Source organism: Schistocerca gregaria, chromosome 1 (assembly GCF_023897955.1).
Source record: "Schistocerca gregaria isolate iqSchGreg1 chromosome 1, iqSchGreg1.2, whole genome shotgun sequence".
Classification (NCBI taxonomy): domain Eukaryota; kingdom Metazoa; phylum Arthropoda; class Insecta; order Orthoptera; family Acrididae; genus Schistocerca; species Schistocerca gregaria.
The window spans coordinates 783,874,795-783,889,359 of record NC_064920.1 but is presented as its reverse complement, the minus strand read 5'-3'; the positions used below and the strand labels follow the sequence as shown (position 1 = coordinate 783,889,359).

General features: G+C 43.5%; 1 protein-coding gene across 2 annotated transcripts in view; it reads right to left on the bottom strand.

Moving 5' to 3' along the window:
- The window catches only part of LOC126269161 (WD repeat-containing protein 11-like), a 220,153-nt gene extending 207,914 nt beyond the window's left edge, over positions 1–12,239 (bottom strand). Inside the window, exon 1 of one of the 2 annotated variants that reach the window (XM_049973970.1) lies at positions 12,030–12,239. The gene's annotated coding sequence lies outside the window, so the exon portion shown is untranslated. Of the gene's footprint in view, positions 1–11,111; positions 11,198–12,029 lie in introns of those variants that run through there. The other variant, XM_049973972.1, reaches the window with a different exon arrangement.
- Positions 12,240–14,565: the final 2,326 nt, after the last annotated feature.

Below are 14,565 nucleotides of genomic sequence, written 5' to 3'. Positions count from 1 at the left end.
AGAGTGGATGTTATCTGGCCCAGGAGCGGTATCAGGACAAGCAGCGAGGGCACTTCGAAATTCCCACTCACTGAATGGAACATTGTACAATTCAGGATGGTGAGTGCGAAAAGAAAAACTCCGATGTTCTATCCGCTCCTTAATGGAGCGGAAGGCCAAGGGGTAGTTGGCAGAAGGGGAATTCATAGCAAAGTGCTCTGCCAAGCAGTTTGCAATGACGTCGGAGTCAGTACAAACTGCTCCATTCAGTGAGAGCACAGGGACACTGACAGGGGTCCAATAGTCATAGAGGCGGCGAATCTTGGCCCAGACTTGCGATGGAGTGACATGGAGGCCAATGGTGGACACATACCGTCCCCAGTACTCCTGCTTGCGTCGGCGGATAATGCAGCAGGCTCACGCACGCAGCCGTTTGGAGGCGATAAGGTGGTCGATTGAGGGATGTCGCTTGTGACGCTGGAGCGCCCGCCGGCGAGCTTTAATCGCTTCAGCGATCTCAGGCGACTACCAAGGCACAGTCCGCCGCCGAGGGGACCCAGAAGAATGGGCAATGGCAGATTCGGCGGCAGTAACGATGCCGGTGGTGATCGACTGAACCACTGCATCAATGTCATCGTTAGAGAGAGGCTCAATAGTGGCAGTGGAGGAGAACAAGTCCCAGTCAGCCTGATTCATAGCCCATCTGCTAGGGCGCCCAGAAGACTGACGCTGTGGCAGTGACAGAAAGATCGGAAAGTGGTCACTACCACACAGGTCGTCACGCAATCTCCATTGGACAGACGGTAAGAGGCTAGGGCTACAGATGGAAAGGTCAATGGCGGAGTATGTGCCATGCGCCACACTTAAGTGTGTGAAGGCACCATCATTTAAGATCGAGAGATCGAGCTGCGACAATAAATGCTCAACGATGGCGCCTCGACCTGTTGCCACTGACCCACCCCACAGATGGTTATGGGCGTTAAAGTCGCCCAGTAACAGGAAAGGTGGAGGCAATTGAGCTATCAGAGCAGCCAGGACATGCTGCGCGACATCACCATCCGGTTGAAGGTAAAGACTACAGACGGTAATAGCCTGTGGCGTTCACACCCGAACAGCGACAGCCTCTAAAGGTGTGTGAAGAGGTACAGACTCGCTGTGAAGAGAGTTCAGGACATAGATGCAGACGCCACCGGACACCCTTTCATAAGCTGCCCGGTTCTTATAATAACCCCGATAGCCACGGAGGGCGGGGGTTCACATTGCCGGAAACCAAGTTTCCTGCAGAGCAATGCAGAGGAAAGGGTGAAGGCTGATAAGTTGGCGGAGCTCAGCTAGATGGTGGAAGAAACCGCTGCATGTTCCACTGGAGGATGGTGTTGTCCATGGCTGAGAAAGGCGTGACGGGACTGGGAAGGGAGATTAAGCTGCTGGGTCACCTGCTGCCTCTGATTTAGCACCTGTGATAGTGCTTTCCATGGCGTCTGATGGACCGGCGAGATCGAGGTCCTCAGCGGACGCCAGAATCTCCACCGCATCCTCAGACACAGAGCTGGAAGGTTGCGGTGGGATGGCTTCCACGGCGAGTTCCTTGGGCTGAGAGCTCTTCTTGGGTTTCTCACACCGTTCCTTGGGTCGCACCGGCTGGGAGAGCTTCACCGATTCAGTCTCCGGGACGGAGGAGGATCGTGAAGCCCTACGACCAGCTGACTGCGGGCACTTACGCCATTGTCGGTCGTCAGGCTTCTCGCTGGCGGAAACCTGGGAAGGGAGGGACCCAAGGGACCCCTTGCGAGCGTGAGAAGCCGTAGAAGTTGGACACTTCTCCGGCTTAGAAGTGGGAACGGACGTCCCCGATGGGTGGGTTGGTGTTGCTCCTGAGGTAGGTGGCGCAAGAGCAACCCGGTGGGTAGAGCCCCCCACTGGCGAGGGGGCAGGAGGAGTTTTACTACTCGTCAATCCAGCCATAATTTGAGAAACAGACAGGGCTAGCACAGGTGTTGTAGCAGCAGCGTAGGAAGATGTCATTCTCACAGGATGGAGTCGGGTCGTATTTCCTCTTGGCCTCAGTATAGGTTAGTCGGTCCAGGGTCTTGTATTCCATCATTTTACGCTCTTTCTGGAAAATTCGGCAGTCTGGTGAGCAAGGTGAATGGTGCTCCCCGCAGTTGACACAGATGGGAGGCGGGGCACATGGAGTATTGGGATGTAATGGGCGTTCGCAATCTCGACATGTGAGGCTGGAAGTGCAGCGAGAAGACATATGGCCGAACTTCCAGCACTTAAAGCACCGCATCGGGGGAGGGATATAGGGCTTAACGTCACATCGGTAGACCATCACATTGACTTTTTCTGGTAATGTATCCCCTTCGAAGGCCAAGATGAAGGCACCAGTAGCAATCTGATTTTCCTTCGGACCCCGATGAATGCGCCGGACGAAATGTGCACCTCGGCACTCTAAATTGGCGTGCAGCTCTTCATCAGACTGCAAAAGAAGATCCCTATGGTAAATAATTCCCTTGACCATATTTAAACTCTTATGGGGTGTGACCGTAACGGCAACATCCCCCAACTAGTTACAAGCGAGTAACCGTCGTGACTGGGCAGAGGATGCCGTTTGTATCAGGACTGACCCAGAGCGCATTTTTGACAAGCCCTCCACCTCCCCAAACTTGTCCTCTAAATGCTCGACGAAGAACTGAGGCTTTGTTGAGAGAAAAGACTCCCCATCAACTCTTGTACAAACTAAGAAGCAGGGCGAATAACTGCTACTGCCATCCTGAGACTTACGTTCCTCCCACAGTGTGACCAGGGAGGGGAACGTTTTCGGATCGTACTTCTGAGCGTTAAACTGAGCCCGAGAATGTTTAGAGACTGCTGGCGGCTGGCCACCAGCGAGAGACGATGTACCACGCTTCATTGCGGGTCATCCGCCCTGATGCCACCTACTCCGACCAAGGGCCCTCCCCACGGGCGCCACCCAGCCACGGCAAGAGCCACCTGGCAGGATGGCTGTTGCCGGGAGTCCCGATACCCCAGGAGGATAGGCATCTACTCCTTGGCATACGTGGGGAGTTAACGGCGCAGGCATCAGTAGAGCGATCCCTGTGTTGTCAGGGGGCTACAACCAACAGGGTACATGGCGGCCCCACCACAACGGACTGGCTACCGTGCTGGATGTTAGGTAACATGTGGTCCATGGTCGCCGTCGGTGCAGAAAGAGGCACTGCACAGTGCAAGGTGTTACCTGCATGCAGAAAAAGAGTCATGCCCAAGAGATTGAGAGCGGACAGGACTGCAGTTCAACAGTGTACAAGCTGGCGAAAGGTCAATTAAGGCGCCCTTCCCCAATCGGCTCGCTCTTCAGAAAATTTTGAGAGATGGAGGTCAAACCCAACAGGGGACCATCATACAAGGCCGAAAATTTTGAGACTCCTTTTAGTCGCCTCTTACGACAGGCAGGAATACCGCGGGCCTATTCTAACCCCCGAACCCGCAGGGGGAAAAGTGGCAATTGACCCTGAATAAAGAAAAGTGTGAAGTTATTCACATGAGTACTAAAAGAAATCAGCTAAATTCTGATTACACGATAAGTCACACAAATCTGAGGGCTGTAAATTCAACTAAATACTTAGGGATTACTATTACAAATAACCTAAATTTGAACAGTCACATAGATAATATTGTGGGTAGAGCAAACTAAAGACTGTGATTCATTAGCAGAACACTTAGAAGGTGCAACAGGTCTACCAGAGAGACTGCTTACACTAAGCGTGTCTGCCCTATTCTGGAGTATTGCTGTGCAGTGTGGGATCCGCATCAGGTGGAACAGACAGATGACATCAAAAAAGTACAAAGAAGGGCAGCTTATTTTGTATTATCACAAAATAGGAGAGATAGTGTCACAGACATGATACATGAATTGGAGTGGCAACCATTAAAACAAAGGCATTTTTCGTTGCAATGGGATCTTCTCATGAAATTTCAATCACCAGTTTTCTCCTGGGATTGTGGAAACAGTCTGTTGGCACCCACCTACATAGGGAGAAATGATCATCCCGATAAAATAAGAGAAATCAGGGCTCGCACAGAAAAATTTAACTGCATATTTTTCCCGTGTGCCATTCGAGAGTGGAATGGTAGAGAGACAGCAAGAAGGTGGTTCATTGAACCCCACTGCCAGGCACTTTATTGTGCGTAGCAGAATAATCAACATAGATGTAGATATGATCCATATGAGAGCATCCCATAAATGCTCAAGAAACTGAAATGGAGGACATGTGAAGATAGAGGCAAACTATCCTGAGAAAGGCTACGTACAAAATAGTAAAAAGCAACTTTAAACGACCAGCTTCATGTATATCACTGCTTCCAACATATTGTTCCCATAGGGATTGTGATGGCACCGTTAGACTAACTACAGTGCAGTCCATGTGTTAATGAAATGGAAAGAAGGTCTAATAACTGGTATAATGGGAAGTACTCTCTACAATGCACCTCACAGTTTACAGAGTACAGATATAAGTGTAATGATCACTATGTCATATTTAATGTAAAAATGTATGGTCAAGCATGAAACAGGACTGTTACAGGCACTCAAACAGGAATTAATGAAGCAAAACTATAATGCTGTAAATGATATCTATCGACAATTGAGGCCAATACTTAGTGACTAGAAAATTAAGAATAAAATTTCATATCACCATATTTCCATAAATGCTGAGTGTCCACTTTAGATGCCAGTCAGGTATCCTAATTCCATCTGCATCTTCCATGTATGTAGGGTGGAATCCTGCCCCAGCAGCCATTAGTTATGAGAGATTCACAAGCACCACAGAAAGCTCAGAAAAAGCAACTGCTCGAAGGGGTACTGCAAACAATATCTAGTGGGATGGGATAGAAAGTGCAAAAGCCAGTATCAGAAATTTCTCAACAGCACAGACCCTGCAGCTGCAGATGGCCTGATGGGTAGCCTAGATGATGCACAGTGAGAAACATGGATGGAAACCATTGAATTACTTGATTTCAAAGCACTTTCCAGGAAGACCTGGGCACTCCAAAAACTATCTGAAGCCAATGAAATAAATCATAACACCACAGGTGTTTCTGCAAATAGGATTGCAGCCCATATACAGTGACACCCAGAATGTTGAGAGAAAGAGCTCATTCAAGAACAATACAACATTAACTTTGTGCATCAAAGACAAACAGTGCCCCTTTAGGCTGGTATTCCTCCAAATATTCCACTGTCAGAGTCACAGAAGCACTTAGATTATAAAGTCAGGCAAGGCAACCGGACCCAACAGAATACATATGAAATTCCTTCTACAATAAGGGACCTACACCACAAAATGGCTTTCACATTTCAACATACAAATGTGATGGCAATGGGTGTGGGGGCGGGGGGGGGGGGGGGGGGGGGGGTGGCGGCAATGTGTGTGAAAGGCTGAAGGATTCAAAGATCCCAAATATCATCACATTGATTAAGCCAGAAAAAAACCAAATGACCAACTAAAGAGCTATTGAGCAATTTCATTGCTCAGCACCACATACATGCTGCTTGAGAGTCTCATACAACAGATTGACCCCAAAAATATTGGAACCAATCCCAGATGAACAAGTAAGATTTCCACCTGCTAGAGACTGCGTAGACCAGGTACTCTCACATACAGAGGCAAGCTGTCAAGAAAATCAAAAATCATCAATTGCTTTCATAGAATTTCAATGGAGATTATGATGCTGTTTATAACAACAAAAACAATCAATTTTGACAGAATAATTAAAATGAATAGATATTAAATCTACTCACCAAGCAGTGGCAGAACACACACATAAAAGAAGGTTGAAGTTAGGCAAGCTTTTGGAGCCAGTGGCCCCTACTTCAGGCAGAAGGGTTGAAGGGGAAGGGAGAGAGGTGAAGGTAAAGGTAAAGGACTGGAGAGGTCTAGGAAAAGGGGTAGATTTCGGGATAGTCACCCAGAAGCACTGGTCAGGGAGACTTACTGCATGGAATGAGAAGGAAAGAATACAAAGGATTATGTACAAACAAATTTGGATAATTATGTGCACCCGTGTTATCTGTCTCATTGATAATACATTCACCAAAAAAGCTTTCAAAATAATTACCAGTTAATGATTAGCTCAACCAAAATACACAACAGGCTGCCCCACTTTTCTTCAGTCATTATAGTGAAGACATGCCAAACACAAGGTCCAGGAAATTCATCTACATGGTTGACTGGGCTATAGCTGAACGACATGAATCATTTGAGGTCACTGAAGATGGGTTGAGGTCTGACTTAAGGCAGCTGAGTGTCAACTTTCATAAATAGAGACTGTAGCTGAACACAACGAAGATGGAAGCACCATGCATTTATTTCTGTAACTGCTCAACAAAAGAGCTTAATGTCAACTTCAAAGGAAAATATCTCAACCATAAGAACTACCCTAAATATCTAGGAGTCACACTGGATAGGACTCACTCTCACAAGGAGCATCTGACAGAGATCACAGGTGAATAAGGCCAAGGGCTAAACTGTGCGGCACCCCTTGGGCTCCAACCCAAATATGCTTCAGACGTCAGCAGTTGGGCTCGTCCATTCGGTGGCAGAATACTGGATTAACACCTTACTTATGTACAAGACTGACATGGTACTAAATGACACTAAGCTCACTATTAGCAGCAGAGTAAATTCCATACCTTCTGCACTGCTGCCCTTCTTAAGCCATATACCACCAGCAAAGATACGGTATATAAATGACATCCATAGAGAGTATCATAAATTAACAACAACCCTAAACTAGCTGTAGGTAATGACATAGCTGATCTGGTTCGCAGAAGACGGACAACAAGAAGACCACTATTAGTCACTGCTATAGAACTGATAAACTCAAACTTTGAAGTTCACAATGCCTGAAAACAACACTGGCAAGACCAGTGCCCACCATAATGTCAAAGTTGCATGATCACATATAAGCCTCCCAATTTCAACCAATCACAATATGTATGGATGACATTAAATTGAATAAGCACTGACCACAACAAAAGTGCCAAAGTCAGGGGAAGGTATCATCTCCACAATGTGACTTCAGAGCCGCAAAGCAAACAACCTAACACATTGTGATAAAATGTCCAAATGAAGCCTACATGGGACCCTTCACCAATTTCTTTGCAGCAACAGATGGCATGATTGAGTACATCCAATGCTTGGATATTAATTTGAAACTTAAGTTTAACATATAATATGTACATGTGCATATGATCTATATTAATTTTATCATTGTATGAGTATACATGTTTCATGATATTTGCCATACAATTAATTAATTTACTGCTTCTTAACAATATCAGAATTCCTGGATGAAGTAATAAGTAAAATAAGAGAAGTCACCACTAACCTACAGCAGATCAATGCATGGAGAACAGAAAACAGCATTCACACTAGTTTTCAGCACTAGCTCTTTTGCTAACAGTAGTACACATATCCACAAAGAGAACCACCCACACAGACACTTCTGTGGTCATGGCAAGACTAATTATTGACACTCAATTATTCAAACCAGATGCATGAGCTGATAGAGGTGGGAGAGGGTTGGGAATGATGCAGAGAGATGGCCGGGGGAAAGAGGCAGGCCTTTGGAACAATAAAAGTGTACAGAGAGTAAAATGAAAAGAGGTATAGGAAGAAGGAGAGGGACTGAGGTGGAAGGGGAAAAGAGGATGGGGGGGAGGAAGGGGAGGGGGGGGGTAAGGAGAGAAAGATTAGGAGGACGAGGGAGGGAAAGGGAAGAGAAAGTGAAGGAAGAGAAGTTTCAAAAGGGATAAGAAGAGAAGGAGATTGCTCACATGATTTGTGAGGAGGGAGGGGGGGGGGGGGGAGGATAGTGGGAGACATGATCAGTGGACAAGGGTACATGCATTGGCATTATCAGAATTTAATATTTTAAAAGTTTGCATTTTGGCGTTATCGCGTACGCGCATACTAGCCGTACTAGGTCTGCGCGTACGCCAAAATGTATGTAAGTCAGAGAATGCTGAGTCATGATGTGTTACTTAATCAGTGCTACGTCAGCAGCGACGGAGCGACTGCTTTGTGTGGGGGGAGTCCAAAGTGCCCCCCCCCCCCCCAGTCCCCCCACACTATTTATAATTGTTTATAATGTTCAGTTTGGTTAATTGAACAAAACTGTTGCATCCTTGAGTAAAATAGTTCTCAATGTACCCTTGTCCGGTTCTCAGCTGACGTTACAGATCAGAGTGTTAAGATTGAGTGAGCAAAGTTAAAGTTCTTATACATTGAATTCCCTATAGGACTTAGTCTCTGAAATAAATAATTGTTGATAAGTTTGTTATTTGTTGGAATTTTGAGATAGAATTTGGTAGACATGATCAGTGGACAAGGGTATATGCATTGGCATTATCAGAATTTAATATTTTAAAAGTTTGCATTTTGGCATTATCGCGTATGCGCATACTAGCCGTACTAGGTCTGCGCGTACGCCAAAATGTATGTAAGTCAGAGAATGCTGAGTCATGATGTGTTACTTAATCAGTGCTACGTCAGCAGCGACGGAGCGACTGCTTTGTGTGGGGGGAGTCCAAAGTGCCCCCCCCCCCCCCCCAGTCCCCCCACACTATTTATAATTGTTTATAATGTTCAGTTTGGTTAATTGAACAAAACTGTTGCATCCTTGAGTAAAATGGTTCTCAATGTACCCTTGTCCGGTTCTCAGCTGACGTTACAGATCAGAGTGTTAAGATTGAGTGAGCAAAGTTAAAGTTCTTATACATTGAATTCCCTATAGGACTTAGTCTCTGAAATAAATAATTGTTGATAAGTTTGTTATTTGTTGGAATTTTGAGATAGAATTTGGTAGACATGATCAGTGGACAAGGGTATATGCATTGGCATTATCAGAATTTAATATTTTAAAAGTTTGCATTTTGGCATTATCGCGTATGCGCATACTAGCCGTACTAGGTCTGCGCGTACGCCAAAATGTATGTAAGTCAGAGAATGCTGAGTCATGACGCGTTACGTAATCAGTGCCACGTCAGCAGCGATGGAGCGACTGCTTTATGTGGGGGGAGTCCAAAGTGCCCCCCCCCAGACCCCCCCACACTATTTATAATTGTTTATAATGTTCAGTTTGGTTAATTAAACAAAACTGTTGCATCCTTTACATATTCACATACTCCTTTACCATTTACCCAAATGAATACGGACTCATTTACAGATATTTTCTCGTGTTACGAGTATATAAAGACAAAGCAGAAGGTGACATATATGCCGATTTACCAAAGTCTTTACTAGCGAGTTCTGCCATATGATAGGTACGATAAGCAATAACGTCTCTGTAAACAAAACTTTCAAGTCCACCAACACTAGGTACTCCTGAAGCTCCACATACAATAGCTACAATAACCACCTGTCACCATGACCAAAAGAATCATTAATATCTAAACTAAAATTAAGACAACAACCATAAAAAACAGACGGGCCATCCAGCAATGCTTGAGCAGCAACAGATTTGACTGGTATACGATTCTTCTTGTCTCCAGATGTTGTAGCAAATTCGATGTTCTCGACGGTTTTGTAGATTGTCTGTTTAGACGTAACACATCATGACTCAGTATTCTCTGACTTACCTACATTTTGGCGTACGCGCAGACCTAGTACGGCTAGTTTGCGCGTACGCAATAATGCCAAAATGCAAACTTTTAAAATATTAAATTCTGATAACGCCAATGCATGTACCCTTGTCCACTGATCTGAACGGAGTAGGAGTGGTGTGGACATAATAGAGAAGGAAAAATGCAAGACGGGTTAGCTGAGGTTTAGGCCAGTGGGACTGTGAGAGTGCAGGACGTGCTGGAGAGACATTTTCCATCTGCATAGTTCAGAGAAGCTACTGCTGGAAGAGAGTATCCAAATCGTTCACATAGTGAACCAGTTGTTGAAGTCATTTCTCTTGTGATGTGCAGCAAGTTCAGCAACCGGACGGTCAAGTTTGTGGTTTGCAACAGTTTGGCGGTAGACATTCATGCAAGTGAACAGTTGGTTACTTGTTATGCCAACACAGAATGCTGTACAGTAATTGCAGCATAGCTGATAAATAAAATGGCGGCAGAACACACACATAAATTGGGCAATCTTTCAAAGCCAGTGGCTCCTCCTCCAGGCAGAACGGTTTAAGGGGAAGGAAAAGGACTGCAGGCCTCAGAAAAGGAGTAGATTTCAAAAAGGTCACCCAGAACCACGGGTCGGGGAAGACTTACCAGACGGGATGAGAAGGAAAGATATTCCTTCTTATCCAATCCAGTAGGTCTCCTCTAACCTATGGTTCTGGATGACTTACCTGAAATCTATCCCTTTTCCTAGACCTCCAGTCATTTTCCTTCCCCTTCAATCTTTCTGCCTGAAGGAGGAGTCACTGGCTCCAAAAGCTTGCATCATTATAACCTTCTTTTATGTGCGTGTTTTGCCGCCTCTTTGTGAGTAGATTTTTTGTCTAGCCAATTAAATTATTTTGTCAAAAATTGATTGTTTTCACTGTGATACATAAAATGGCTGCTTTTACATGTGGCCTTGCCTTTTATGGAAATGCCAGTGACGGCACTGCAGTAGAATGTGGTACATGGGTGTTTGGGACAGGGCTTGCATCTGGGCCAACCCCAATGGAGTGACCTATGGGGTGCAAGATTGCGAGTAGGGTTGGAATAGGTGTGGGCAACAACATTCTGTAGGTTGGGTGGCCAGCGTAACAACACTTTGGGGGATGTGGGTAGGATATCCCTCACCTCAGGATACAATGATAGGTAATTGAAGAATTGGTAGAGGATGTGGTTCTTTTTTTTTTTTTTTTCAAGGCCAGATGATACTGTGTGCCTTTCTCATTTATGCATTAACTGCTTCTTAAAAGTTTGTTAACTATTTTAGTAGACATTGACAGAATTACTTGCATCACGTGCTACTAACAGTCCACCAAGGAATTTACTTCACCCACAATCATCTTCTTGCTAATTGCTGGAATTAGTTTGTGCCAAGGGTAGCTTAATGAACATTAAAATGGTCAGTGGACAAGTAGCACTTAACAAATTGCTTGGCTTCCACATACAACACAATTCAACCCACCTTTTTGTGGTACATGGTCCAGCTGACAGTTTTGACAACTGTATTCATATATATTGTAATCTCATTGCAGTAACATGCTGACAAGTGGGAACTTCTACAATTTTTTACAGATACTACAAATCATCTGTAAAATGACGTGAATGACAACTTAGGATTTTCAGACCATTTGAGATTTTTTTCAGTAATTATTCTTACATAACAAAGGGTGAGCTGAAACTACAATGCTAGATGTCGGCTTCTTGCCATTATGTAATGTTAACATTGCACGCTACATCATGCTTTCGCAAACAGAAAGAACATTTCACTGACAATAACTCTTTTGCATCTATATTAGCTTGAGGAACATAAGTTGTAGTGACAGAATGATCCATAGAAGGACTCAAAGTCTTGGTTTGGTTGTGTTAAGGGGAAGTAGTAGACTCTGCAGTTAATACAGGGATCCCTAGGTATTACCCATTATTTTCGGGCCGACCTATGTATTTCTATCATTGAAATTGATACTTTTTGCCAAAAAAAAAAAACACTGCAATAACAAAGCTTCACTTGCGTTAGTGTTAAGGATGGGCATACATGATAAAGCCTCTCAAAAGCACCATATAGAATAATGTAAGGCGCAGGGAAATCTGTTGTGGAAATTATGTTACAAACAGTGTCTGAAAAACGTGTTAAAGTGGTGAAAGCATAATAATCTGGACGATAACTGTCTATGAGAACCAAAGTAACGGCATAACTTCATACGACAACAGTAGGGGAACTAAATCACATCATGCGTCTGGGCTACTACAACCAAATGTTACTATCTGAAAATTTTCATGTCCTGAAAATGACACGCTGTCATACAGCGCGGCACCAATCACTGGCAGAGTGATCGCTAAAATACTTGTAACAAGTAGTTTACAACCAAAGAGTTCTACTCACTTTTCTTGAAAACAGTTTTAGGTCATACTATACATTTACTTTTTCAGTCATTTGGTTATAATCTTATAGCGAAATATGAGTGTTGAACACATGTGGTACGTTATTAACTACACTGTACAACCCAACTGTACACAAACTGAACTGACATGCCTTCGATCTACTCCCAGCCACTATCTCAGCCTGACTGAAAACAAACATGTTTCCGTGCTTGACAAGAAAAGATGCGCAAGCGTGCTTGCCCAACAACTCTGGAGCATGCGTGTGTAGCATAAGTTTGCGCAAGCATTTGCACTGTACAAACAGCTGATTGCTCGTAATTTAGTTATGCATGATTGCGTAAGCATTCAAGCGTGTGCGTGACTAGGCATGTGTGCCAAGAATACGGAGGCTTCTGCGCTTATAAGTGATTTGATTAGATATTTATTTCGTACTGTTAAATTACACTGCGTGCCGGCATTGTACCGTACTTCAAGTCGCGTCGAAGAAGATAGTATTAACGGAGAATAGAGAAGGAAGACATCAATCCATGGCAGTACCACATATACACTCGCGTCAATCCGTCTCGTTTTTGTTACCCAGTAGCCAGTACTATAGCAGTCTGCCAAGGGGCCAGTACGTGATACTGTTGAGTTAGGCTGGATCTTGTGAAAGTGAAAGTGAATCGTCTTCTTTCATAGTGGATTGTAGAATAGAATACATACGGGACGATCTGTAGTGCAATAAATTGTACCAACAACAATAAGAAGACACCACATTTGTCTTTCTTCGATTTCGTAAGGACTCTGGGAGGTATTCAACGGTACATTACAAAACATTTTATTTACGATTCTCTTGTAAGCAAGAGATATTTACTATGAATACCTTTTTTTAAGAATAAAAATTTTCTAGTAAATTGCAGAAGATCCGACCTGTTGCAGAAAGGGTACATTTCCGGTCAATTTAGTGAATGTGTGAAGTAGGAGACTTGTGTCGTATGCGATACCTACATAATTTAACATACAGAATTAGCCACTGCAACGGTAGCCGGAGGGAGAACCACACAGATGTGACAAAGACACCACAAAAGCAATAAAACTGTTTTTCCTGGCAGAGAAGAAACCAATTACACAAATGTTGCTGCATCTGAACCAAAAATGTCAAGGTCTTGAACACATTCGGTTTTGAAGCAAACTTAATTGCATTTTCATAGTTAATTTTATTCAATTAGTCAGTGACATATTACATCACATCCATTAATTACATGTATGTAATCTACATCACAGACACAGCTTTCTGCAACAGACTGAAAGCAGAACTTGTTCAGTCATTCGGAATTAGATGATTTAATGAGAGTGTTGAATATCTCTATTTGAAACAGCAGCCGTCCATTTGTACTCTAAGATCCAACAGCTGCAGTAGGTCTACTAGAAACCCATTTGCAGGAATATTCATAAAATGGTAGTTTGTGACCCCTTTGTTGACCAAGTGGTCAATTTAACATCAATTAACTTTAATGCTCAGCAAAGAACAGTTCTTAAACAAAGGGACTGAACATAATTTGCAATCTTGATTACAAGAGAAGATGGTCACTAGCCTTGTACCTGACTTTAAAATAGTACATGAAAACATACTTGACATTAGGGAAGATGTACGTAAGTTGGCTTTTAAAGGCAGTGACTTTATAGAAAATGTAGCACAAAATAAGATGCCAAATGGAGCTCTGTATGTGATGAAGTCAATCAAGAAAAAACTTAGAGGTTACGAAGATTTAATTGTCAGGGCAGGCAAAGGTAATACTGTTGGTGTCATCTATAAAAGAAATTATGTTGCTAAGACAGAAAAGCTTTTTCAAGAGAACAACATAACACAGTTCATCATTATCTGACTAATGCTTATAGTAAGAATGTTAGGACGTCTCTTCTTGAATGAGGTAATATTATCAGTCCTGAGAATTTCTACAGAATAAAAGTAATGAACCCAAGAGCACCAGCACTTTGCACATAAATTAAGACCGATAAAGAGAGCTTTCAATTCGCCAGATTGTGAATTGAATAGGAAATCTGGGTGAACCCACAGTGTAGTTTTTTGCTGCAAATAATAAGTAAAGCATTTGTATACAATAAAAAATTTTCTATTTCAAATAAGAAAGAATTAATTCAAAAATTACTTCTCTCAATACAAAAAATTTGTAGACTAACATTACCGTTGACGAGATGATCGGTGTTATCCAAGCAAACCTAATGGTCAATTAACTACTGATGTGATTAGAGAACTAACTTTACTTCTTAAATTGGTAACATCCTACAATTACTTTTCTTTCAATAATTCCATGTACAAGCAAGCTGACAGGCTGGCTGTGGGCAACTGTCTCGCTGGCTGTCAGGCAGAGGTTTTTGTGAACAGTTGGATTGGGTTGGAGTTGTTTAGGGAAGGAGAACAGACAGCGAGATCATTGGTCTCTTCGGGTTAGGGAATGATGGGGAAGGAAGTCGGCCGTGCCCTTTCAATTGCCTGGAGCGATTTAGGGAAATCACGGAAAACCTAAATCAGGATGGCC